We start from the raw sequence: 13,153 nt of genomic DNA on the forward strand, positions 1-13,153 counted from the left end.
ACGTTCTCTATCTGGGCAACCAGAGGTCATCCGGCACTCTGGGACTCAGAATTAGCCAACCAATTAGGTCAATCTCTAAAGATGGTGGGACAACTAGAAGGCATCAAGCTCAGACTTGGGTAAACTAGATATAGAGTAGTGAAGTGAAGATTAATTTACCTTATTCAAGTCCACATTCAGGCCAGTTCTGCTCCAGGTGAGTTCCAGATTGACAGGATTAACTCACCCAGGGTAACAGGCAGAGTCCTTGGAGATCTGGATGTTCACATTTCTGGTGGTAAGGGGTAGGGCAGCTGCTAAGTCAGTGTCCTGGTGAGGTGGGTAGATAGCTTAATGCTCAAGCTGGGGGCAGCAAAACTTAGAGGCTGTGATGAGAAGCAGAGTAGTAGAAATGTGACCTACCTAAACTTAGAGGTACAGGTGTCCTTAGGTTTTGGAAGACTTTGGATGAATAGGAGAAATGACCCAAGAAAGCTTCAGTGAGTAGTTAGAAGAAAGAGTTGGTCCAAGGTTGGCTACTAAGAAATTCTATAGAGTCTCTGTCCATTATGTAGAATTCAGTAGGGAACAAGAGCTGACCCAGAGAGGGAGAAACACTTGGTCAAATGACTATGTCCAAAACACTTTTGAAAACTAAAACCTTTCTATAATCAAATGAACGCCATACCAATTTTGTAAGGAATTAGGCTTCCTTCTCAGTCTCTCAATATACTTACTTGTGAGTATATGTTTAGGATGAACCAAAACCAACCAGACAAGAAAGATCAATACGACCTATCCTCTATGACACCATTTGGAGAGGATTTTGACTACAAGAGTAAACACTCTTTTAAGGACTTGGTCAGCTGACTTGGCCGTGGAGCAGTATATATTCATGCAGATCTAATAAACCCTTTTTTTTTTCTCCTGGGGAGAACTGACTACCTTGGAAGCCATGGGAACAGTCTTGTAATCAGATAACAATGGTCTTTGGAAACCTAGTGCCTTTGCCAGTAAAGAATACACTGACTGGGTTCGTAATTCCATATGCAAATTGGAGATTTTGTCTTTGAAGTGGGCTGTTACTGACAAATTCCAGTACTCTGAAGCTAAGCTACAAATATGAATTGATGATACACTGGCATATTCAGATTTGCACCAGGTTGGATGGTGCTAACCTGAGATGGGTAGCAATACTAATTGATCATGAGTTCAATGAAGCTCATAGGTCACAGGCGATGGATGTAAATAGAGATATCTTGTCTTATGTGAGCATAGCATTAGGGTGATACCCACAGAAGAGGGATTCTTAACTTTATGCCATGGACACCTTGGCAGTATGGTAAGGCCTGTATACTCTTTCTCATATTTTTAATGTATATGAAAGAAAATACATAGAATCACAAAGGAAATAAATTATACCAGAATGCAGTTATCAAAATATTACAGAAAACCAAGTTCCTGGAGTCCAAGTTAAGAACTCCTGCCAAAGAAGGGATGAAGGTGGTTGTTCACATGTGTCTTTGCCACATGACCAGAAAGTTCAGGACTTGCACTACAGAATATACTATCTCTAGACAGGAGCATCATTCCATTGAGCTAGTCTTTACTCTAGTGGTTCATGGATATGATTTTCTATCATAACTGAAGAATTGTAGAGCTATACTATCTTACAACCATAAAATGTTAGGGCTATCAAACAACCTATGGAAGGATGGGATGTTGGCAAGAATTAAGAAGCAACCTCAGTATTTCAATCATCCACTGCTGAATATGCTGGATACCCAAAGTTCTTAGCACAAAACTCATTGGAGTTATCTGAAATTCACCATGTGTAAAACCAAACTAATTATCACCTCCATCTTCTCCTCTTCCAAAGGGGAAAAGAGCATTACCATCTTCCCAGTCACCCAGGCTCACAACCTTCATGTTATCCTGGACTCTTTACTCTCACTCACTTTCCAGATCCAATTTATTGACAAATCTTGTCCATTTTACCTCTACAGCATCTCTAAAATATGACTCCTTTCCTCCTCTAACACAGTCACCATCCTGGTTCAGATTCTTATTACTTCCAGGCTGGAATGTTGCAGTAGCTGTTGGTGGGTCTGCCTACCACAAGGCTTGTACCAATCCAGTCAATCTTCCACACTGCTGCCAAAGTTGGATTTTCCTAATGGACATGTCTGACCATTTCATCCCTCTACAGAAAAAATCCAGTGGCTCCCTATTAGCTCCACAATCAAATATAAAATCTCTTATCATTCACATTTTTGAGGTTGTTAATAGCTTGTCACTCATCTTTTGACTCCTGTTCATGTCTTCAGATCACTTATTTGTTGGAGGTATGCTTGCAGTGTTACCAAAGCTGATGCCATATCTTTATATCATAATTGAAATATTTGGGTTGGGGGGGGATGTTTACCTATTATCTTATGTTGGGTCTCAGAAGATGTTTTCTAGAAGAATGCTGATAAGTCAGTGTCCTGGTGAGGTGACTTTGAAGCTCAACCTGGCACCAGCAAGACATAACGACGTGTGATGGGAAGGAGAGTTGTAGAAATGTTATCTACCTGGACTTAGAGATACTAGCGTGATGTAGATATCTAAAGATGATATCATCATTTTTTGGAAGACTTTGAAAGAACAGAAGAAAAGACTCAGGAAAGCTTTGATGAGCAGTGAGAAGATCATTTCTTAGCCAAGGAAACATCTAAGGAGGCCTCCCACCAAGTGTATCCTCAGCTCACAAAAGCCTTGATAGCATCATAGCACAATATGGCACAATTCAAAAGATCATTGTTAAGTTCATCAGCGAGGTACCCGAGTTCTGTTTGGAGACTTTCCTGTCCAAGGATCACAGATGGTATCATGAGAAATCCATCCCATACCAATTTGCTGCAAGACTTGGCAACTTCCCAACCTTTAAAACAGTCCCAGAGAATGTTTGGATACCTACATACGACCACTTGCTGCCCATTGGGGACTTAATCATTCTCAGTGAACAAGAAGAAAAGAGAAATGCACATTCAGCTAAGCAGGCTCTGAGGGGGAAAAAGCCCTTCTAGGTCAGAAGACGATCATTGGCATTAAGAAAATGTGAATGTTGGAAGCAGAATAGAATAATGGACAGAATGTTGGACTTGCAATCCAGAATCTCAGAGTTCGAATCCTACTTGTGTGACCTAAGATAAGTCAGTTAACACTGCTGAGTATCAGCTCTGGTTATATTGAGTGCCAATAGCTCCTCTTGTTCCTCTTTCATTCTTATTGGTGATTGGTGCCTAGTACTCCTCTTCATGGTGGGGCAGAATTATGAGATTTGAGTAGGCATTCTGTCCCTGAGTTGGGTGATTTCATATATCTGGTGGAGGGGGAGACTATCAGATACCACATCACATGTGCAAAGCTTTTAACAACACACACAACAAGGAAACCTTTGTGCTCTTGCTGTCTGAATATGGGTGGAGAGGCTTCTGCCCCTCAACATTCCCTAACTGTCAGTAGGTCATAATCCTATCTACTTCACAGGATGGGGACTTCCACTGTGAAATTTGATCCATACCACAGCCTTGGAATTCCCTCCATGAAATTCTTGCTGCTTCTTGCAACCTGATTCCTCTCTTGTGATATCACATAGTCCTGACTATTGCCTATCCCAGATGGTCATCCTGGACCATTTACAAGCTGAGGTTTGGGACTATGGGCTAGCCAGTCTATGTAGATTGATATTGTAGAATGATTGAGCTGGGCCAATCACAAGCTCAGGGAATTGCAGTGGAAGGGTCAGGAGTATTCAGGCAGGGCTCAATTTACTTAGAATGCTTTGGGAACAACGGAGAGAGGGCAACCCACACAACTGGATTGTGAGCATCGATACAGTCTATCATGTATGCTTTGTATGTAATTATAATAGATATATACGTAATGTATGTACACATACTCATGTACATTAACTAATAAGTTGTGTTTTACTATCTAATGTGCTATTGTGGTTACATTACACCACGCTGATACATTTATGCTGCTGTTTAGTCATTTTTTTGGTCATTTCTGATTCTTCATGATGCCATTTGGGATTTTCTTGGTTAAAAACACTGGAGTGGTTTGCCATCTCCTTCCTCAGCTTCAGAGGAAACGGAGGCAAACACAGTAAGTGCCATGCCTAGATTCACACAGGCCAGATTGGAATTCAGGACAATGAGTCTTCCTGACTCCAGGCCCTGCATGGTATCCACTACACCACCTCCCTGTCCTGTAATGCATGTTATATATCTCCTATTGTTGACAGTGCATAGGCATATACTCTCTCTTCCTTGTAATCCACTCAGGAGCTTGCCTTATAGCCTCCCTGGACCAGAAACAATGTTTCAGAGGACTTAACCCTTTTGGTTCCCAAAACACCTGCTGTAAAGTACTGCTGGTTTCATTGCTGATTGCCTCAATCACATACCACATACAGGTCCAGCTCCAAGCATATTTCACTTCAATCCCAGGCCTTCTTATCACCAGCCACCTTGGTTGACCATGTTGACCCTTGTCTCCTTGTCTGGTTTTAAATCCATAATCAAATCTTTGCTACCAGCCTTCTAATTAGGGATGGGAGGTAAAGAGGTAAATTTTTTAACTCAAAGTTCTGAAGAGAAATGTTAAACATTGTTTTCGCATGTTTTCCCAGTTGGGAAATAAGATATACAAGCAATGAGGTTTAGAAATCTCTCTTGCCTTACAAGAAAATAGAGGGGAAGGGGAAAAGAAAAGGGGGAGCATGATAGAAGTGAGGGCAGATTGGAGGAAGGGGTAATCAGATTGAACGCTCTCTGGGGATAGGCAGAGGGGAGGGATGGGGAAAATTTTTGGAACTCAAAATCTCGTGGAAGTGAATACTGAAAACTAAAAATAAATTTTAAAACACCATTGTTCCCAGAAAGGTTCTATGAATCTGTACCCCTATACCTCTATTGTTCCACTCCCTAGTCCTGTAACTCTCCAAACCAAAATATACATCCTTTGCTCTCATTCTTCTATATGTGCACTCTCCTTCATTAGAATACATTAGTGATTCTCAAAGTTCTTTGGTCTTGACCACTTGCCATTCTTAAAATGCTCACAAATTATGGTGTTGAGCAAAATGTAGAACTGCAAAGGACCTTGAATCTGGGATAGCTGAAAATGAAGGATACTTTGCCCTAACTTCTGGATATCTATGAGAAGCTTCTAGAATAATTCATATAAATTTCAAGTCAACAAGGGTTTATTAAACCAGGCAGTGTACTAGGTTCCTGGGGATAAAAGATAAAAATGAAATAGTCTCTGTCCTTAAAGAGCTTCCATTCTACATGAATGGTCCCTGATTCAGCTGCCTCAGAGAGAGGTCAGAGATAGAAAAATAAAAATGAAGATGCTCTGATAGTAACTTTCCAATCAGAAAAGAATCAGTGTGAGATTCTTAACAAGCTTGCCTTGATGGGGAAGATAAGATGAATGCCCTCTAATTTAGCCAAGAGGGGGCAAAGCATACCTCACTCTCTGAGACTGGATAGAATGTGGCTCTCAGAGCCTCCTGAGGAAGTGCTTTTGGGGGTCCTGGGGAGACTTGGCTAGAAAGAGCAGAAAGTTGAAAATTCTTCAGAGGCCAAAGACATTCTAATCCCAAGGTTGCAGGAAATGGGAAATTCCAAAAATCTAGGAATCTTTTCGTTCTGGGTCTGAAAGGGTTATTACCACATTGGACCTTGGTCACTCTAGTACAATCTCTCTAAATCAGGGATTCAGAGCTTTTTTATGAGTCCTGGACCCTTCTGGTAGTCAGTTTGGTGAAGTTGAGGGACACCTTCTCAGAATCATGTTTTGAATGCATAAAATAAAATATAGAGTGTTACAAAAAGAAAACAAATCTATTGTAATACAGTTATCAAAGTATTTTAAAAAATAAATGTTTCCAGATGCCAGGTTAAGAACCCCTGATCTAAGGCAAATATTATGTTCCAAGAGGAGAAGCAAGTGATGAAGTATCTGAAGAAGTCGGACACCAACCGCGACAAGGAGGCCAAATAGGATCTGAAATAGAGTGGGGCAACCAAGACTAAAGTGACTTACAAGGATACCTGCTGTGAAGAGAGGGCAGCAGGAGCAGAACAATGGAACAACATGGCAATGTGGGAGAGGCCAGTAAAGGAGTAATTTTTGGGAAATGGTAACTAGAGGAGAGACTGGTAATAGTGGAAAACAACTTTGTTGACAAGTTGGACATCAAGGTCACTCTATGGGAAATAGGCCTGACAAGATGTTCCATGGGCCTGACAAGATGTTCTTTGGACCAATGGTTAATTGCACAGACAGAAATGAGAAGAGGTCACATGCCTTCCAGGGGTCAGGTTACTTAGGCTCATGGTCAGACAAATGGCGACCAAGGTATCCCTATGTGAGTATGAGGGACACCCAAAAATAGAGGACATTTCTGTAGGAAACCACAAAGTTGAGTGTAGCTTTGGGAACATACCGGTCCATTAGCTCAGTACATTATTAATTGAAAGATAAATAAAGCTATACTAAATGATAACTTGTGAAGAGTTCAGGCTATTCTGTATTCCCTAGGCTACTGTGGGTGGGAAAGGTTGCCAGGAAATAAAACAATCAGAAAGCAAAATGCAGATTAAAAAAACACAGAGGTTTTATCTTATACCTATTAAATTAGCAAAGATTATAAAAAAACAGAAATAGGGGGTGCATATGCATGAGTGTCCATATGCGTGTGTTGCGCAAGTGCCCATGCGTGGGTGCCCATGCACATGTGTTGGGTGAGTGCCCATGCATGGGTGCATATGCATGGGTGCCCATGCACATGTGTTGGGTGAGTGCCCATGCATGGGTGCATATGCATGGGTGCCCATGCACATGTGTTGCGCGAGTGCCCATGCATGGGTGCATATGCATGACTGCCCATGCACGTGTGTTGCGTAAAGCGCCCATGCGTGGGTACCCATGCACGGGTGTGCATGCATGGGTGCCCATGCACATGTGTTGCGCGAGCGCCCATGCATGGGTGCCCACGCGCATGTGTTGCGCGAGCGCCCATGCATGGGTGCCCACGCGCATGTGTTGCGCGAGTGCCCATGCACAGGCGCATATGCATGAGTGTCCATGCGCATGCATGGGTGCCCATGCACATGTGTTGCGTAAAGCGGCCATGCGTGGGTACCCATGCACGGGTGTGCATGCATGGGTGCCCATGCACATGTGTTGCGCGAGCGCCCATGCATGGGTGCATATGCATGGGTGCCCACGCGCATGTGTTGCGCGAGTGCCCATGCATGGGTGCCCATGCACAGGCGCATATGCATGAGTGTCCATGCGCATGCATGGGTGCCCATGCACATGTGTTACGTGAGTGCCCATGCATGGGTGCATATGCATGGGGGCCCATGCACATGTGTTGCGTGGGTGCCCATGCATGGGTGCATATGCATGGAGGCCCATGCATGTGTGTTGGGCAAGTTTGCTGGAGTGGCCCAGGCATATTTTTTATGGTTTCATAATTTTTTATACTTCAAAAAAGTTGAAGGGGAGGGAGTCACTTGAATCTTAGGGGCCATTCTGTTGCTTCCTAGGTGCGACATATGCTGCTCTAGGTTGCTATCCTATTAAGAATTAGGGACTCTCCTCCCTTGGGTGCTGCTACTATGAGACTAGGTTGCTTTACGTTGTGCCTTCCACATATTTTGGCTGAAGAAGTTTGTAGTTGACTTTCAATACTTTTGTATTTGGTGTGTCATCCTCATTGGGATCAACTCTGGTACAATTTCAGGGGCTGTGGGAAGACGGATACACAGAGACTTGTGAATTGACCAATGAGGAATTACATAAGAGAAGTCATTGAAGTTTGAGGGGTGGGGAATTGGAAGCCTCAAGGCCACACGTGGCCCACTAGGTCCTCAAGTGCAGTCCTTTGACTGAATCCAAACTTCACAAAAAAAAAATGAAAAATAATGAATAAAAGTATTCTGAAGAGGAAGAAAAGAAGTCTAGGGACGTAGCTATCTACGTTTGCCTTTGGGTTGGTTGCTAGTGTTATCAGTGACTTGGAAAAAAGCATAATTGCCATACTCATCAGATTTTCAGAAGAAACGAAGTTGAGATGTCCAGCCCAGTCAGAATCCCAAAGAACTTGACAGAATAGAACGTTGGGCTGAATCCAACAGAATGAAATTCAATAGGGATCAAACTCATGTCTTATATTTTAGCCCAAAATATTATCTTTATGGTCAAGTAGAAATTTTTCCGAAAAATATCTCAATGTTTTAGTGAACCGGGGACTCATATTGACTCAGCATTATTACATGGCAGGCAAAACGCTACTGTGATCTTGGGCTACATTAAGAGAGCCAGTGCTTCCAGGACTAAAGAGATAATCCTCCTTCTGTCCTCTACCCTACCTGGAGTATTGGATTAGTTCTGGGCACTACAGTTTTAGAGAGTGTCTGGAGGAGGACAAGATGGATAATGAAGGTCTCCCAGTCAGTGACATATAAGGATTCGTTGAAGGAACTGGAGAAGAGGACACTTGGGGATAGGAGGGGATATGATATCTCTGTTCAAGTGTTTAAAGGTCTTCTATGTGGAAGAAAAATTAGACTCATTCTACTGGGTCCTGGAGGGTTTGACTAGGAACAATGAGTGGAATTTGCAAAGAGGAAAATTTAGACTTGAGGGAAGGAAAAGCTTCCTAATAACAAAACCGTTCCCAAGTGGAATACTGTGCTTTGGGAGACGGTGAGTTCCCCTTCCCTGGAGGGCTTCAAGCAGAGGCTGAACAGCTACTTATTGAGTATGTTATTGCAGGGATTTCCTTCACGTATTGGTTAAACTAGATGGCTTCAAAAGTCCCTTCCAAGTCTTGTGTTCTGTGATTCTGGAATCCTGGCCTGTATCAAAAAGGTGGGGGATGGGGGAGAAGAGTATAACCCAGAAGAGTAAGAGAAGAAGAAACGCTGAACATTTGGGGCTAAGAAAAAGACATGAGCCTATGAAGACTTATATGAATGGATGCAAAGTGAAATAAGTAGAACCAAGAGAACACTGTACATAGTAACAATACTGTGAGATGATCAACTCACCAATACAATGATCCAATACAACTCTGAAGGATGAAAAATGCTATCCATTCCCAGAGAAAAAACTGATGGAGTATGAATGCAGATTGAAACATCCTTTTTAACTTTATTTTTCTTGGACTTTTATTTTGTTCTGAATTTTCTTTTGTAACATAACTAGTATAGAAACATATTTTTGCATGACTACAGCTTTAAAACCTATGTCAAATTGTTTGCTTCTCAGTGGGAGGGGATGGGGAGACAGGGAGAGAATTCAGAACTCAAAATTTTAAAAGTGAATGTTGAAAACTGTTTTACATGCAACTGGGGAAAAGAAAATATTAAATAAATAAAGAGGGAACAAGCAAAAAAAGAAAAAAGATATGAATTCTTCTTAAAGAGGACCATCCTTATAGCTTTGAGAGGAAAGCAGTGGCTTGGCCTTCAAGAAATAATGATGCAGATCCATGGATCTTGGCAATTGAGAAACCATTCAGTAAGAGACAGAGGAAAATGGGTAAGTGTTGGTGGTTGGTAACTCTTTCCTGGGAGCCTGAAACAGCTATTAGTCAGCATGATAAAAACAGAGAAATTTACTATCTTCCTAGGGTACCTATCCAAGATGTAACAGAAAACCTACTAAGACCTGTCAAACTGGATGACTAACCGCCTCCGGTGATGCATATAGTGACAAATCCTACTGCTAGAAGGATGCTAGAAAGCATTGCCAGGAATTATGACTTCTTGGGAAAGGAACTGAAGACTTTAGGAGCACAGGTGGTGTTGTTATCACTGCTGCCAGCAGGCAAATTGGGTATTGAATGACTGATTAAGAAGATGGAGGCTGGGAATAGCATTTGGATTTTGGAGTCACAGTTTTATATAAAGGAATGTTGAATTTGCCCAGGGTTGCAGTGTACCTGCCAAGGACTGGTAAGAATGTATTTATTTTGGAGTCATTCAAATCTGAACAAAATGACTATAAACTTAAAAGAAAGATGGAGGGAAGAAACTGTTTACACAAATACCATAGAGAGGAGTTATCACATAGGTAGAAAAATAGCAGTACATGCAATTATTGATGGAAGACAAAATCTTAGGAAGGAGTAGGCGCTAAAACCTGTGGCCTCTGCTGTCTATACATGCATGTACAAAGAATGGGCAACAAGCAAGATGAGCTAGAGAACCTAATGCAATAAGAAAAGATTGATCTCACCAACATTACTAAAACTTGGCAGAATGAGACTCAAGGTTGGTATGTGGCACTGGATAGGTAGACCTCATTCCAAAAATACTGGGTTGGTTGCATTGTAGATTAAGAATATGTATTCATTGTATGAATTAATGTGTGTTCGTCCTTCTTTACCAAAGAAGACCATGCCATCAGAGAAATGATGATATGACTTGCACTTGACTTTGCTTTCAGTGAGGGAGGGCTGTGCAGGTCACCAGCCTCACTTATCCTCCAGAGCCATCTGAATCCAGTGACCAGATATTCATCAGGATGACTGGAGATGACCCAGGATGAGGCAATTGGGGTTAAGTGACTTGCCCAAGGTCACACAGCTAGGGAGTGTCAAGTGTCTGAGGTGAGACTTGAACTCAGATCCTCCTGACTCTTGCACTGGTGCTATATCCACTGCACCACCTAGCTGCCCCATATGAATTAATAATAGCTAGAACATTGCAATTTTGATCCTCACAATAATCCAGGGAGGGAGACACAATTATTATGTGCACTTTACAGATGACACAACTGAGAGATTAAGTGACTTGCTAGATCTCATAGTTGGGAAGTGTCTGGGACAAGATTTGAACTCATCTTCTTGACTCCAGATCCAAAACTCTATCTACTTACTGCCTTATCCAGGAATCATAGGCATGAAACATGGTGGAGAACACTTGGGTGAATATCCATGTAGACAGAAATAAAAACTGTCATCAAAATACAATGCAGACCACCTGAACAGAAAGTGAATAAGGAATTCAGGAAACAGATCACAAATATGGGAAAGAGGATGATATAGTTAAATTAGACTTTAATTATTCAAAGATTTCCTAGCACATTCCTTTGCCAGAAGCATAACAGCTAATAATTTTGCCAATTGCTTTAATGAAAATTTCCTTCTTTAAAAGATAGAGGTATGAACAAAATAAAATTCTATTTTGGATCTAATTGTCATTAACAGAGAGGAACTGGTCACTAGAACAGAAGTGACAGGGAGAAACTAGAGGAACTTAGGGGAAACTGACCACTCCATTTTGGAGTTGGTGATAGATGAGGGGAAATCTGGGCATAACTTGATATCCACTTTAGATTTTGGAGAATCTTGTTTCAAAGCGTTCCAAAAACCAAAGATAGGTAGGATTCCATGTTCCAACATTCCATAAGGGAAGCCAGACCAGAAAGAATGGGAGGCTCTCAAGAAGTCATAATGAAAAACAATTAATGAGGAGAAAAAGAGAGAGTTGTCTCAAGAGAGTAATGAGGATGCATGGGGGAAGTCATCAACCAACTTAGCTTTTATTTATTTTGAAATAGGTTTTATTATTTTATTTTTAAAAAGCATCAATAAACCTTTTAGAAGTAAAATAATAATTTAACCATTCCTGTGGTTTCTCATACATGAGAAATAATTCTGAATTATTTGGATTTATTCTCCTGTTTTTTTTCATGAAAGACTCACCCACTCACCCCCCAAATCTGCAAGATTTATTTGGTATTGTAGGAATTTTCACCACATTGTTTTTGGGTGAGTTAAGTTTGGGACTTCTTTCTGTTGGTGTTCTTTGTACTCTTTGATCTGTTGTCTGCCATCTGTTTCCAGAATTTCTGGGCAGTGTTCTCTTGTGATTCCCTGAAGTACAGTGGAGGGGTTTCTGTTTAGTTTTTCTGGAAAAGCTATAATCCTTATATTGTCTCTTCATGTTCAATTCTAATTTCCGTATTCATGTTTCATAGCACTCTCCCACATCTTCCCAATTTTTTGCTTTTTAAAATTTTGTTCATTCCGTTTCTTTTACCTCTGATTTTTTGCTTTCCAGTTCTGTAGTTCTCTTTCTCATGAAATCAACTATTGTGGAGAATATTTGTCATTTATTCTAAATTACCTACTCTCTTGTTAGACTTGCTTATTTTTCCTTTTATTTTCCCTTTATTCCCTAATTTCTCTTCTGATTTCTTGATCTCTTCACTTAATTATTTTATTGCTCTTCTGAATCATTTTGGAGATTCCTGGAATTGTTCCACTGTCATATCTTAACCATCATATAATTCATTTTAATATTTTCAATTTTCCCAGAGGCTTTCTAAAACTATTTCCTTTGCTGTGGATTATTTGTTTCTTGTAAAGCTCTTTTTTTAGATTGTTTGGTCCTTTTTTTTTCTTTCAATAACTTTCATTGGTATTTATCAGTCTCTTCACTATCCTTTCTCTTGTGACTTTGCTGTAATAAAGTTTCTTAAAACTAACCCCTTCACTTCTCTACTGGATAACTTTGAGATATGTCTACCACTGTTACATTTATTCCTCACCCCTGCAACTTATTCTTGCCAGATTACCAGGGTTGGGCAACATGTATGATCTTCTATGGGTTTTGGAGACTTTGGAAGGCTTTTTCTCCATATTTCTCAGTCCCACTTTATTGGGTTCCATTGTGTTCTCGTCTTCCCCCATTAGCAAATAAGAGTCTTGAGAGTAGAGGCTGTCTTAGATTTTGTCTTAGATTTAGCACAGAGTTTAATGAATACTGATAACTATGGAGAGGTACTTTTTAGTGAGGTGCTGTGACCAGAGCTACAGAACAATGGGCTGGGACTTGTACTGGACCAGTTATATCATTGGTATTGGGAACTCTGAGATGAGAAAACTCCCTTTACTAATGCACTAATTACTAGTAACTAAAACCGTGACTTTCCCTACCATTTAGGATTAGATAGTTACCTAAAGCACAGAGAGGTTGAATGATTTGACAAAAGTCACACAGCCAGTATATTTTAGAGTCAGGGTTTGAACTCAGGCCCTAACTTCAAGGTCATCTCCTTATCCACTATACTATACTTCCTCTTAGAAATAATATTA

The 13,153-nt window shown here is 40.9% G+C and overlaps 1 pseudogene; it reads left to right on the forward strand.

The window, feature by feature from the left end:
- Positions 1 to 7,340: 7,340 nt before the first annotated feature.
- The window catches only part of LOC140516291 (ATP-dependent RNA helicase DHX15 pseudogene), a 32,157-nt pseudogene continuing 26,344 nt past the window's right edge, over positions 7,341 to 13,153 (forward strand).

This window comes from Notamacropus eugenii, chromosome X (assembly GCF_028372415.1).
Source record: "Notamacropus eugenii isolate mMacEug1 chromosome X, mMacEug1.pri_v2, whole genome shotgun sequence".
Classification (NCBI taxonomy): domain Eukaryota; kingdom Metazoa; phylum Chordata; class Mammalia; order Diprotodontia; family Macropodidae; genus Notamacropus; species Notamacropus eugenii.